This window comes from Rousettus aegyptiacus, unplaced genomic scaffold, assembly GCF_014176215.1.
Source record: "Rousettus aegyptiacus isolate mRouAeg1 unplaced genomic scaffold, mRouAeg1.p scaffold_m13_p_1, whole genome shotgun sequence".
NCBI classification, from domain to species: Eukaryota; Metazoa; Chordata; class Mammalia; order Chiroptera; family Pteropodidae; genus Rousettus; species Rousettus aegyptiacus.
The window spans coordinates 61,280,079-61,296,097 of record NW_023416284.1 but is presented as its reverse complement, the minus strand read 5'-3'; positions in this window follow the sequence as shown (position 1 = coordinate 61,296,097).

Below are 16,019 nucleotides of genomic sequence, written 5' to 3'. Positions count from 1 at the left end.
TTGGCCACATCTGAAGGGTCTAATCCAGGAGATATTTTAACATGCGACAATGATGTTAATACAGCAGATGCATGAACCACTGAAAATCCAAAATTCTCATTTTCTAGATGTGCTACCTGAAGGCTTTAGAGCTGCCAAAATTAGTGACATAGCTGGAATTTACTGGAAAATTCCTGGCTCCCTGAATCCAATATGCTTTCTTTTTTAAATAATATTTTTATTAGGTAATATTATTGTTGCACAGAAAGTTCTAGAGAACTATGAAACATAACAATCAGCTTGATCGAATCTTAATATTTTGCCATATATTCTTATGACTAAAAAATATAGATAGACGAGCTTTATTTTGATTCCTGTTCTCACCATTATTAATTTCCATAACATTCATCTGTGTTAATTTGTATTTTTCCGATATTTTTCAATCCCTTTATTTTTAACCATTCTGTGTGATTTTGTTTTGGATGTGTCTAGTGAACAATACAGTGCTATTTTTCTTTCAGTCTATTCTAATATTCTCTTTTTTTAATTTTCATTTATTATGAATACTCATATTTCAGCTTATTTTTATAATCATTTTGTATTTCTGTTTGTGTTTTATGTTTTCTTTTTTTTATTAACTTTTTAATTCATCAGGTTTTCAATAAATATTCTTTACACCTCCCTTTACAATACTTTTCTCTCTCCTTCCTTTCCTTCCTTTCCTTTTCTTTCTCTTTCCTCCCTCCCTTCCTCCCTTTCTCCCTCCCTCCCTCCCTCTCTTCCTAACTCTCTTCCTTCCTTCTTTCCTTCTTTCCTTCCTTCCTTCCTTCCTTCCTTCCTTCCTTCCTTCCTTCCTTCCTTCCTTCCTTCCTTCTTCCTTCCTTTTATTCCTTTTCCCCTTCTGTTAAATGTTTATGTTAATTTAAAAAATAAACACATGTAACATAATAAAGTATAAAATTATTCAGTATTTCTAGCCTTCTTTTAAGAAATATATATCTACAAATCTATTATGAGTGTAATTGTCAAGTTAATCTCTTTTTTCTTTTTTCCTGTTAGTTTTCTTTTCATATCTTCAATGTCTTACAGTTTTGTTAAGATAACTTTTGGTTTAGATTTATCTCTATTTACCCTGCTCAATACCCGGAAAAATAACCCAGACCTAAGTATGCATATCTTTCTTCAATCCGGCAAAATTCATAGTTATTAATTTTTCAAATAATACCTCTTCACCATTTTCCATTTTCTTTCCATTTTCTACAGCATTTAGTAGATATAAATTAGATCTTATTATATATTATCCATGTCTTTTATATCTGATGTTTTATATTTAAAAAATTTGAAACCTCTTTGTCTCTATATTCTTTATTTTGGGTAAATTCCTCAGTTCTATCTTCCAATTTTCTAATTCTTTCTTCAATTATTTTCAATTTAAGGTTTATCATGTTGTCAATATTTTTTTTCCTGTAAAATCTTACTTTCTAGACTTCTAATTGGTTCTTTTCATATCCATCTGTTCTCGTTTTACATCTCTTTTAAAAATAACTTCATTTTAAATTAAGGCTATTTCTTCATTTCTCTTCCTGAGAATCCTAAACATACTAACATTAAAGTTTCTGGCAAATTTCAACATAAAATTAATTTTTTTAGAACAATTACTATTCTAAACATTTATTTCGTTAGCTACCTTTCTTCACACTTTTTCTTAATGAGCTTTTTAATCTAGTTTAATAACTCATTTTGAGAGTTTTTGTTGTTGTTTTTGTGTTTTACAATTTTCTTTCTTTCTGTATGTGCATTCCTTCCTGTTTTCTTTTTCTTTTCTTTTTTGTGATTGCCACTTCTTACTCATATAACTGTGACCTCTATCATTTTTAGACCCCTGTCTTCTCATTCTGTTTCCGGTCTTCTAGTCTATAGAGATGATGTGTATCTCATAGATGTATCCGCTGAACCATTGGATAGCTTGATTTAATTCCTGACTATGTTGTTATGCTATGCTATGCTATGCTATGCTATGCTATGCTATGCTATGCTATGCTATGCTATGTTATGCTGTTATATTTTGTTTTACATCATCTTTACAGGGCAGACTATCTACTTTCACATACTGCCTTTGAGCAGTAAATAGAGCTCTGGTTTTTCTTCTCACTCTCTTCCACACCCCTCCCCCTGACCCCACAATCTCATGTTAGCACTTTAATTCAGCTCAGCACATGGCTTTACATTTTTGTTCTTTTTGGAGTCCAAAGTATCCTAACCTTGGTTTTAAGTCTGATCAATCTTGTTGCTTTTCTATTCTTATATTATCCATTACTTACAGAAGAATCAACTTGACAAATGCGTTCTCTATTTTACCATAATGTCTTCTACTTTCAGAGGCTTAAAATCCAATGTAGCCAAGATTTAGACTGAGATTCCTAAACACATTCTTCATGTTAAGAAACCTTTCTTTTATGTTTTTGTAGAAATGTGGTCTTCTTATTACTTAAAATAATATTTAATCCTTACTACATGATCAGAATAGTCTGGGCCTTTCTATTTTAAATAAAGATTTAGATGAGAAACACTGCAGGTGACTTGGAAATGATATACCATACACACAATTGTCTCCTGGAGTGTTATTGTCTCCTCTGCTATTTTCCATGATGTCCAAAGTTTTATGAAAAATTCTGTGCATATCCAACATAGCATTGGCTTGAGCACATTTTATTGGTTTCTTTTGTCTGAAGCTGGTATATTGCCTAAAGCTAGTGACTAATGTCTTGTAAAATAATGTCTGCTTATTTATGTTACCTTGACCACTTTTATCTGCTGGTGTTCCTAATACAGAGTGCTTTATTTTTTAAAATGCCCTCTTTTTGTATATTTCTCTGATTCAGAGAAATGTCAGTTCTCTGTGTTTTTAATGAATCCCTTCTCTAAATCACATTCTTAAACCCAGAATAACTGTACCATTTCATTTCTCCTCATCTCTAGCCAAGAAAACATGCGTAAATGAAAACTAGCATCGCCTACCCAAACCAACAATATATAAACAAGCAAACAAATAGACAAATAAAAAAGTACCATTAATTATAATATTCAGCACACTTATTTTGATAATGTATCTGAATTTCACACAGACGAGACTCAAAAAGTGATACAACCATACACTTTTCAACAATACAGATACATAATAGTGGTACAGAAATATTAGTCTGAATTTTAAGAGCATGGAATTATCCTATTGACACTCTTAGAAAACCCCAAAAGATTTAATGTCATGTATCCAAATCATACAGATGTTGCTTCCAAAATCAAAGATAAATAAGCAAGGCTGCCACATCCTCATCACTTTCAGGGAATTGGCCAAGCTTGTCATATTCAGGGAAATCAGTATGATCTTAGTTTGAACCTTTTTTTGTAGATGTAGCTTCTCTTCTTCTAATAAAGAGTTTATATGTTTAAAGGTAGCAAAATAGGTATTTCCGTTATGAAGCCAACTGGTGGAACCTTGGATTTGAGTCCGATGTGTTATAATTTCCTTGATTGATTAGGCTCTTGTGTCTTGGCACAGAGTCTAGTGCATCCTTAGGCCTCTCCACTACTGCTTACGGCACCCTGTTTCATGTGGCCTGCACCCAACAACTTTTTCACTTGAATTATAACCACCATTATAAAGTCTTCGTTAACCCCACTAGCTTGTGTTAGAAGCCTCTCCTAAATGTACACCAAGCACCCTATAAAATATATCCTTTTATCAGGCTACACTGTAATCCCAGGAACTTTTTCTCTCCTTTAATTGGACTTTAAGAATCAGAAGGGAAGAACCTGTATCTTTCAACTCTGCTTGGTGCCTACAGTAAGTGATAAATAAATGTTTTTTAATAAATGCACTCATTACTTCTCTGAGGGGTCTTAGAAAAACAAGCCTTTCTATTATTATTGTGGTTTTTAGTTGAATCTTCAAATGTGTGAGACACAACAATGTCGCTGCTTACATTAGTCAAAATCTCAGTGGTTTCACATAATAAAAGCAGATTTCTCCCTCACATTTTGGCTTCACACAATCATTTAGGATCATGTTTGCTCTGTCATGTGGCTCTGCCACCTCCTGGAACTTCATCCTCCAGCGTATGGAAAATGAGGGAGAATGTGAAAGCCTGAAGTTGTACATATTAATGTCGACCCTGTTTTATCAGCCAGAACTCACTCTAATGACTCCGCTAGTTGAAAAGAAGGTTTGGAAATGTAATCTAGTTATGTTCCGGGAGGAAAATAAAATAAAGGTTGATTAAACCAGCCTTGCACCTGCCAAACCCCCATCTAAGAAATCATGGAATCCAGCTGTCCCTGTCATACAATGAGTTACATATCTCAAGTAGGTGGTTTTTTTTTTTTTTTTTATTTTTTTTATTTTTTATCATAACAGATTGGTTCTTAGTTACTTGGAACTTAAGTGTTAATACATTCCTGGGCTTTTAATGTGTCATTTGCTGTACTCTCTGGATGTGAACAGAAGCTAGTGGGAATATTTGATTGACAAATGTATTTTTTTTTTTTAATTTGAGAAGTAACTTTGTACTTTGACGAAATAAATAAGACATGTTGCTACAAAAATTATAATGCAGAAAAATATTTTTAAAGAGTAGATGAAATTACCTGTCTGAGTCCACACCTTGATAAGTACTACTTGTCTATCAGGTTTATTTTCTTTAGTTTTAGTCAAATGGATATTTATTAGGCTTTCACAATAGAAATCGTTCGAGGGGAATAATGTCATTTCTTTTTCATTAAGTGCATCTTTTTTGTAGGACCCATTTTTTCTTCATCACTAATCTTTCAACTACTAACTGGCCTGGGATGTGTTCTTTTAAAGGGAATAAACCGAAGTAGGCACAATTAACTTACAATAACTACAGGCAATTCAAATGTTTTTCTTTTTTTAATTGTAAGCAAATGCGCTTTAGCAATTCCTAAGAAGTGACCAATTTAGCACTTGCTTTGAAGTGTGTTTAAATATGAGTTTCAAGATAAAAACGACTATTCCTTGAGTTTTGTCTGTGGTAAATAAGGAAATTTAATTTTTCCTTTGGAATACGCTATTTCTTCTGTTCCAAAGAAAGGAGTCATGATTTGGTAAATAAGATATGTACCTTCATTTTACAGGTTTGCTTTGATTTCTTTTCTTCGAGCCTAGGTAGTCAACTGAAAGGGTTCATTCACATCAGAGATGCAAGACTTACTGTATAATGTGTGGTATGATTTTTTAAACTTACATCTACCACCGAGAAATTTACAAGTGGAGATTTAAGAGGCAGGCTTGAGGACTGACTGGCCTCCTATAGTTTCTCCGAAACCTAAAAAATTATTATACCAAAAGTCAGCATTTCATGGCCCCCCTATATCCATAAAGAAAATTAAAATCATATGCTGCACAGCAAGCTTAAACCATTCAGAATGCTCATAAACATATTTAAAGCCAAAATTACAGCTGTTTCTTGACTCTCGGTCCCACGTATAGCTCTAGATAAGGTTCTTACATTGCTATGCACATGCTGCAACAGTAATTACTGTATTTTAAGCACCACACTATTCTACAAGAGCTATATAAGGTAGTGACACAGCAGCCTGGTGACAAAGAGCTACTCCTATACCACGGAACCACCTTCACAAGGTAAACACTGTGCGTTCTTCATGTTCTACCAAAGTTTTGTCTTCCTTAGTTCGAGAAGGATACAACAGGCTTTCTCAATATATACAACCAAAGGAAGCATTTCATTGAACATGCACAGTTTGGTAACCCATGGGCAGCTTTTTCATTTAGTACTATGGACGCAATTTCAAATTTGGAACTTAATTGATTGACTATCAGTTTTACCAAAGGACTAATTGGTGCTGCTGGTAGCTCAGCTTGTATGAGCACCTTTTCCTGCCACTGTGCTCTGAAATAGGGATGAATCAACAGTCAAACATGAACTGTAATTAACTTCTCCTTGAACATACCATATGTTATACAGAGATGTAGGAAGTGTGAAATCCTTTGCAAAATGTAAACTTCTCAGATTCTGACAAAGTGAAAGCACATTTATTATTATTTAGTCCTCGTTATTATTATTTTTGTTTTTATTGTCTCTCTTGCCCCTACTTTCAGAGTTTAAGATAATTGTTTTAACAAATGCCCCAGTAAGGAAGGCAAAACATGCTTCGAAGTGATGACAGACAGTGTAATATAACGCTCACCTTCAGAAAGTGTTTAGATACATTTGGGGTCTTTTGCCAACTTGATTCCAACTATGTTTATATTTTTCAACTATCTTGTATAATGACTAGTAGGAAAAGAGCTTGTAATGTATGTCATGGTCTCTCACTGTCACAAATGTAAAGTACCTATCTAACCCTGCGGGAGGGGGCACTTACAGGTAAATTAGAACTTGGCAGCTCAGAGTTTAGCAGTTTAGGCTAAGGACGAGTCCTAGTGATATCTCTGCAAGGATTCTTATCAGCTTACATCTCAGTTCACTGAATTATAAAAAAGAAATAAAGCTCACCTTATGTTAAATGGAAAAACTAGATGTTATCCGCTAGGAATTATCTCTTTGAGAATTGAAATAAACATCGATTGTTTACATATTCATTTCTATTCTCGAGAAAAAGTCTAAACATGAACTCTGTTGAAACCTTTGAGAACCTAGAAAAAGATAAAGCCAGGTTGGGCCTAGTATTTGAAAAGTCCCTAGAAGAATCATTAGCCAAGATAGATGCATTTGCTGAAGAAGCTAACGATAGAAGAAAGAGGAAATCTTGTCCTCCCCAAGGTTCCTCTCCTTGGAAACCTCAGAGAGAACATACAGCTTCTCTGAACACAGTCTGAAACTTGGTGGCTCAGGACAACTCAGACCCCTCGAGACTCAATTCCTTTGACCTAAAGAGAAGTCACTCTTTATTCTATGTTTTGTCTGTTGGAACAAAGAGAAATATTGCGAAGTCCATGTTTGAATGTGCTAAATATTTTATAATATAGATTCCCCTAAAGACAGTAAAATTTCTGTTTATATACAACAATAACTAGCAACACACATATATTTCAAAATATGGAAGGGAAAACTATGAATACACATATGTGTGTGTTTACAGGATCAGAGTTATGCTTATGCAGAATAAGTAGATGCTTATGCTGTGTGATTAGAAAAAAAACTTTCTCAGACAAAACATACTTCCCACAGGCACTGTTGCATGTGTTGGGTCTGCTGTTACCAACTCCTCTGGGTAAAAGCAATTGTTGAAAAAGAAATGTCAGCTGGAGTATGACATATATTTTGCCATATTGACCTTTAATATTTTATTTTCCATTAGTCCTGCAGAGAGCAAGATTGGGGGAGTGTGAAATACAGGACTGAAATAATTAAAAGAGAATAGGAAATATGGAGAAGAAGTTAGGTTTTGGGGAACATTATTTAGGCTGGATTTAGAAGGAAGAGACTCTGACTGACTGCAGTGTTGCGTACACTGTCTGAGACAGCTGAACATTGAAAATCAGAACTATACAGAAAGGAGGTTGGAGGTGCTGAGGAAATTTGTTGCTTTTGCACTTTGCTAGTGATTTGGAGTCTGTGTGAGAATAACCTATATATAAAATTAGTAGGCAATTGGCATTTGTATGTGAAAAGGAGTGACAAGGAGATGGACTTGGTTGCCTGAATTGGTCTCAAATTGTTCCAATTGTGTTGACTTGCTTCTCCATGAAATTCTTTACTTTTATTCTCTACTTCATACTGGAATATCTAGGTTTTCTTTCTTAAAAGTCAGTTTAAGAAAAGCATCCCTAATGAATTGTTAGCTGTTTTTGCTGGATTTAGAGATATGTAGAATAGATCAGTTTTTGTATCTACCTTGAGCTGCATAGCATGGGGCATGGAATGTGATGGGCGTGAAGGCAGGGCAATCCGTAATACTGAGCAGTCGGATAGGAAAGATGGTGGTTCTATAGTTTCTAAAGGACCTGTTCCGAATCCAGTGAGCAGTTAATTATTGCAATAACAGCCGTATAGTTACTAAAACTAAAAGATAAACAATCCTTCTATGTCAGATAAATTTTATCTGCATAGTTAAAATATGGATCTTCCATAACAATTTAGAGGAAAAGAGGATTTAAAATAAAACAACAAACAAATAAATAAAGCCAGATAAGAAAGAAGCCTAAAATGATAAATTACAAAGTTTTAAATGGCCATTAAACTTGAGCAAGTCAAATGGCTACCAAATGGAATTTCATTTCTCATTTTATTTATAAACATTCACATAAAATTGCAAGGGGAAAAAAAGGGAAAAACCTTGAACTCCTGTGAAAGACATTTTGTGCTGTGTATGTTGAATTACTATTAAGTATTCACCTGTCTTTAAATGGGCTTTTTCTCCAGCCTCTGCATCATACATCTTAATGTCAGTAACATCTGCAACTGAATGGTAATGTGGATCAGTGAAGATAATCACCAGTTAATAAGAGCTTCAAATTGTGCTTTGGCTATTGTACACCCTTTAATGTATTTCCTTGGATAATTTACCAGTACAATTTTATTAAATGCTTGTGCTTGATCAAAAAGTGCTTGTGTATGAAATTAGCTGCAAATATGAATTTTAAAAAAATTACGAGCACAGTGGTCCTTTTGCTTCATGCAGCCCCTACCTTGTAGTTCTCTTTTGAGCGTAGATCTCAGAAGTCATCACTTAAAAATCATGCTTGGTCTCCATTTGAGTACATCGGCGATGTTGCTATAACCTTGCTTTTTTTTTTTTAGTAAGTCTATGTACCACAGAGAGGAAAAGGCGAAAGGTGGAACACCTATGTTTTTTTCTTCCATTGTTAAATCTCAAGTGCATTTGGTCTTTTGGGGAAACTTTGACCTTTAGTATTTCTGTTTTTGTTCCTCTTTATTTATTTCGCTGCAGAATGCTATTGGTCATGAAAAATAACCCAGGGGCGATGCGGTGGGTAGCGGAGGAAAAGCAGAGGAGTGACCTGGTTTTGATTAGTTAATTCAGATTAGGGAGTAAATTCTGATTTCACAGCTGCTGTTCAGGTTCAGTGGCACTACCAATTTTTCCATTTCAAGTTCCCATATATAAAGCTGACAGTTTCCTCGGCTAGAACCCTTTTTTAATGTTCCTCTTTGGCACAGGCTCTACCTTTCCCCCCATGATTTTCAGTAGCCTTCCTCCCCCATGCAGCTTTGCCAGAGCTACTCAGTTGTGAGCTTCAAATCTCCTGTAATTCCAGTCCTAGCAGGCCCTTAAAAATGTAGCAATGCACAGATGTGCAGTGAAAATTTTAAAATGTGCACTTTCTTTTAGGAATATGAACACTGAATATCACATAAACCTCTGATGTCCCCCTTGCCACCTTCTAGAGCTAAGCTAACACTTCCTTCTGTGTTTATATTCGTGGCTCATAGGTAAGTGGTCGGCCCTGGCTTTTAGTTCTTATGTTTCCCCATCTCTTTTCTTCTGTGCCAAATAGCTTACAGGTTTTATAATGTGGGCACGAGCCGATGAGGGAATAGTTTGAGTCCACAGCCTCCATTTTCATTCATGGTCTGGGCTGAGTTTTAATATAGGCCTTAGTTAGAGACAAAGTCTAGCTCTCCACAAAACTCCCTTTTACAGTTTAAATAAAGAAATGATAAACATCGAAAGATCAACAGTTTTCCAAAGAATCCAATATGTAATAGTCATGCCCAGGAGCACTGTTATAACTGAAAACCTTAAAATGAGCATTGAATTGTAGCTTTGTTCCACTTTGTTTTTCCTCCCTATAATAGGGTCCCTTAAAAACAAAGGGGGATAGAAGGAGGGAGGGAAGTTTGAGAATTGAGACTGAAATGAATTCAATCATTTAGATGTAATGAAGCAAAGAAACAATCTCTAGTTCTGGAGGTTTTTTGCTGTTGTTGTCGGGGTGGGTATAGATACATTGAAAAACAACTTTATGCAATCCAATTGCAAAATAAGTCCTGTCATATGAGTTATGTTAATTTAAACAGGTGAAATGAGTATTTTGTGGGTACATGTTTGTGGCAGTCCAGAGGAAAACACCCTCCTAGGACATTCCATGTCCTTTGAATAAAAGAGATGGCTCTAATATTTGCTCTTGTTAAAAATAAAGAGAGCATTGGTGACGGGTGTGTATCTTCCTGTCTTTTTCATAAAGTTAGGATTTTTCCTGTTTCAAAGATAGGCCATTATCCTTCAAATTACAGAATGAAATCTTTATGCATTTCAGAGTCGTTGGGTCTTTAAAACACCATCTCTTTTAAGAGACCGTGATAAAGTGAGGGATTCTGACAATGAGGCTGGTTTAAATAATGCACTGGTAGCAGACGGGTTAACAGGCACAAAGCAGAGCTGAGTGCTTTTGCATTGTTCAGTGTCTGGCTTCTCTATGAACTATAGGAAGGGATTTTTGCATACAGGTCAGCTGGGTGGGCTGCTTGTCATAATCTAGAAATAGCCATCTCTTCTAGGATGGTGCGTTTGTGAGTTAGTTGCTTTACTCTTTATTATTTAAAGTGTCTGCAAATATAGAGTGTATATGTAGTTGAGTTAATCCATGATTAAATTGATGAAGGGCATGAAAATACTAGATAAAAGGCACTGTAAGTTTGCAATTGTCAAAACAATGAGGTAAAATAGGGCCTGTTATGCAGGGAATTCAAGCTAATGCCTTTGTGTGCGTCTACAGAGCAAAGCCAAAAAGACAATACAAACCCAGACAGATTAACATGCTATCGACATGGCTGAAGAAGAGATGTGTTTGGTTCAATCTTTAGGACTCCAGTCTGGAAATTAGGAGACATAGTTCCAGTTCCAGTTTTAGTGCTGACCTCTCCATTAAAGCATTTCTTAAAGGCCACAGGGCAGTAGGAAAGCAAGTTATTTTTGTGTTTTGTTTCTTACATTTGCCCATTTGAGAAACGGGGATAATAATACTTTCTGCCATTTCTTTCCTCCCTGGGGATTTGGTTAGAAGGATGGAACGTGTGGATGAGCTTTAGAGTTCTTCGGTGGAAAGGTGCTCTAGAAATCCAAGCTTGCCCGTGTTGTTTGAAAGTATTAGTGATCTGCTGTGACATAGGGGGCTGTCTGTAAGTGCCTACACACACACACTGAACCTGAGCCTTCTCTTACCTGCTTGGAAGGCAATATTTAGCATTATTGTGGAGACTCACTTTAGGTATTGACACCTTGAAGTAAGATTCACTTAAAAGCAAAGCAAAACACAGCTTCCCCCGCCACCCCACTCCACACACATATCTTGTCTTCCACTGGTACAAATGAAAATAAGGAGATTTATGAAATGGCAGTGCAAATCTTCACGCTAATCAACAGAGTTTAGAAAAAATTAGCCAGGAGGCCTGAGCATGCCCGTGGCAAGTGTACTGTTTCAGCCTGGAAAAGATAAAGTACACTAGTGCATATCAGTTAGTCTAATTTATTCAGAGTCGTTGCCATATCACAACCTTGTGTTTGATTTTCTTATAAACTAATAATTTCTTGAATGAACTAATACTGCCACAGCCACTAGTACCTCTACCTTGTAGAAGTTTTTTATTGTTGTGTATGCAACTAAATTGAAATATCTTTCACTTGAAATATTGACTTTAATATCTCATTTGAAAAATTCATGAAGCCTTTGATGTTAAATCCATACTCAATTTAGCCAAATGCCATTAGAATATGCAATATGCCTGAATACAGAAAGCATTATTGTCTGTGTTTCTGCAGAAGAATTACATTTTATGACTGTAACGTCAGGATCTTTTTTGGATTTGTGCATGAGGAAAAGAAAGGGAAAGGCAGCACATTAGATGCAAAATGAAAAGTGGTATTGATTAGGCTCTCATTTACCCACTCTCTGCCTCATTCCCTAAATGCATGGAAATAAGGGTTGTGCCACTGCAACTAACAATGCTCTATAATGAATGGAACAATCTTTAGAAAATTAGTGTGAGCATGTATGATAGTGCACAGATGTTGCTCGGAGTAACTGTCATACATTTCTTTTACATCTCCATTTACATAAGTCTCTTTATTTCCTAATAGTATCATAATAGAAACATGACAATAGTTAATGATTTCATAAAACATGTAATGTAAAGGCTGTCAGAAAGGTAGAACGTTAATTGAAACCTATAGCTATACCGCATTAGAATTACATTTCCTAAATGACTTATGTTAAAAATATCCCTCTTGAACAGAGAAAGATAAAGACAGGTATTTAAAAACAAAACAAAACAAAACGAAACTCCAGCTCTCAGCAAATTAAAAATGTCCCCCCCAGTAAAACACAGACCAACAAATATTGCAAAATCCAGTGTGTGCTAATAGAATGTTTTTTGCCTTTAGTAATTTATGGGCACTTCCCCCTGCCCCCTCCCCACGTCTATTGATTACATTTTTAAAAGTAAACTGCATTAATATTTTAGACTATTATGGTTCCAAAAAACGTTAGATTTTTATTACTTCTAAAACATTGCCATGGCGTGGGCTTTCATTAGCCAGCACAGGAAACAAGATACTTCTTTTTGAACGAAAAGGCTATCTGCACCTTTCATGTTTACCCAGGTATTTCATGGTGCCCTGAAGGAAAAGGCTGGAGAATGGTAATAGGGACAGATCAAGCTATTTGTAAAACTACAAAGACTACATTTATGAAATTGGAAAAAAATAAAAGTGGAGGAGAGAAAAAATAGGGGAATGGAGAATCCCCTACTCAATGAGAAAACGGACTAGCCTGAAGACTGCAAATCCTTTGGATAGAGTCTGTGACACAGTACTTCAGCTCCAAGGAGTACAGCCCCGGGTTGCTGCCTGCTCTGTAGCACCATCTGCTGGTCAATCTGTGGTCTCTGTCATTGTGAGTGGGGAGGTGGCTGGTACTGCTCAACACAAAGGTCAGGCTTGTCTTCAATTTTAACATACAGGGTGTGAGCTGCAATTAACATTAGATAGAAGGAAAGGGGAAACTGTAGTCATATTAGAGAAGGACGAACGGAACTGAATGGGCCATATAGAGTGTATCAAAGTAGTTATTCGCAGAATCTTATTTTAAAGAAGAAGAAAAAAAGCAAAACCCTTATTTATTTATTTATTATGGAGTTGGCAGTATAAAAAATCCCAAGAATTTTTAGAACAAGACTAAAGCATCTGTGCAAGAAAATGTATTCTCACCTTGATCCTTCAACATCTTCTGTATCTTCCATTCTATTGAATTAAGGCATTACTGAAATACGTTTAAAATTGAGCACCATCCATCATAGAGATCTAGTTAGAATGATCTGCATAATATTTACACATCTCAATAGGAAAAGTAATTTTTCTTTTTAGTAGTTATCAGTTTTGAAAACCCAGGTTGACTTGTAAGCCACCGTCTGTCTTATCCCTTACTAAGCATTTCCTCAGCTGATGCATTTCACTGATTTGATCTCACTGATATGGTAATAAAATCATTGGTCACTCAAACACACAGAGGCTGGTAGCCATGTGTTGAATCACCTGCTGTTAATTCAGATAGAGGTATACAGATGGGACTCAGAGACCCAAATGTGTTAATCTGAGAAATCCCTCGGCAATATCCCATGGATTACAATATTGCTGAAATATCCGGTATATTACTGCAAGTTAAATACTTTTAGAATTAATTATTAAAAGTGTATTTACCAAGGTTTAGCAACTATTTAATATGTGTTGCTTCCCAGTGGGAGATTAGCCTATCTAAGGGCTGTGGAATCCTGGGGTCTTTGGAATTTATTTAACAAATGATAAGCATCTGATTAAAAATAAATTAAATGCTGGTTATAGTATTTAGGGAGCTCACTTAAAGTGTTTCATTAGTAAGGGGTTTCCCATCCCATCTATATAGTTTTAGAATTACTAACTTTTATATACTAGAGTAGGAAACAAGATGGCTGCCAAAGAAGAATTGGACGAATAACCATATTTCTTAATTACATTTTTCTCTTGTGACAGTTTTATCTTTTACAGGAGATTTATATGATTTTTTTTAAACTCCATGAAAACATATATCTTAATGCTATAAAAAATTTGGGGAAAAAAAAGTATTTGATAAGTTCACCAGGCTGTTCTTATAAGATTTGCCTGCATTTTTTTCTATTTTCCTCATGGAATACATATGTAAGTGTCCTTGATGCTATTTTCTAAGTTCTTTTTTTTTTTCTTTCTGGAGCTAGAATTTTTATAGTTAATGCAAGAAAAAAATCATTCTCTTCTATAGCCCTTCATAGAAAAAAATGTAAATCATAATTTATGACAAAATGGTTTGAATTCCTCTTTCAATTGTATTGAGTGCTTGTTATTATTATTTGCTAGCCATTGTACTAGGCCCATTCACATACTTTCTTTTTGAGGTCAATTTCCAAGGAATTGTCATACTTACAAATTTATATGCATGATATGCACAATGCCAGTCTGCTTTAGTTTGAATCTGAAAAGTTTAGGAGCTCAGACCAACACAGATCTTTACTTATACAGAGTTTTTTGGAGAAAACAGGATTCTTTTGAAGCCAACCCAGAAAAGCAAAAAGAATTTTACATCAAAACAGACCTAAAGACATGTTTATAGATGAAACCGTATATTTTATTTTAATACTTAAATTATGTTTCATATATTTGAAATCCATTTCTTTGCATCTAAACTGTTTTTTTTTTTAATGTGAAATTTTCTTGAGACTAGGGTCTCATCTTTATCTAGTTAAAAGACATCCTGACTCTGTACACTATGCTTGATACAAACAAGTTAAAAGTAACGATGACTTCTGAACTTGGAAATCATTCATATAGATGTCTAAGAGCTGTAGATTGGGAGGAAAAATATGTTAAGAGAAAACTGGGTGGGAGTGGAGTGTAGGGGGCATAATGTCGAGGGCGGTCTCTGATGGAGAGAAACGCTGCCTTCGACGATGAGGCACCGGCTCCTCCTGTTATTCATTGGCAACGTTCCAGTAGGGAAGGTCTCTGAGCTGAACAGCAAACGTGTGTCTTGAGATTTCTGAAAGGACTAGATTGCAAATTAAAGGTAACTATGCAGGTGCACATCTTGATTAAAAAGGTGGCATATATACCAGATTTATTTAGATAGGACATTCCCGCTATTCACCAATTGTAGGCCCAACATGAAATAGTGGTCCTAAATACATTGAACTTAGATTTTGGGTGAGAGAAATCTCTCTGAAACCACAGCCCAGATAGATAAAGTGCCAGTTAACAGGAGAACTTGATCACAACACAGAGTTGGAGATTGACTTGTGTGGGCTGTGGCTAAGAGCTGAAAGTCAATGATAATAATTGAGTCAGTTTATCTTAAGCACCAGGGATAATCAACCTAAAAGACAAAAGGAGTTGCCTTTTTCATTTATCAACCACATCTTGGAACCAGAGGACAGAGCTACTTAGGGTTCTTGTGTTAGGTAACTCCAAAGGAAAATGTAGCATTTACACAAATCCCGAAGATAAATGTATGTAAAATGAGCTTTCCATTGTTAATATGAGTACATTTACCATCATGGGGAGAGAGTGCATAAAATCAAGTGAAAATATAATGCATCTTGGCTGTGCTCATTGGCCATGGCCAGTGGTCAGGCAGCAGATGTGGTCTTTATGTTACTAGCAAAGGCTTTGAAACCTCTCCTGGATCACCTCCCACCCTCGTGGCTCCCTGAGCAATGCTGATAACAACTAGCCAAGTGACTGATGCTGCAGCTGAAATTACCTCTTTGGTCTCACACAGAGCCATCCTCAATCCATGGAGAACAGCCAGCATGTCTGCAGCAATGGCAACTTAGGGGGTGAATGCATCCCATTGTATGTCAGGGTTAGATGATTGCAGGGAAGACCTTTTAGTGGGAAGAATATCTGATGATACTGTGCATTGCCAAGCAGTATTGGTAAATACTGGGAAGCTCTTCTTGAGGTGGAACTCCTAGAAGTTGCTTTGTTGTGCTACAGAAGTGTCTTGGTTTATGACAGCTAGAGGCATTGACACT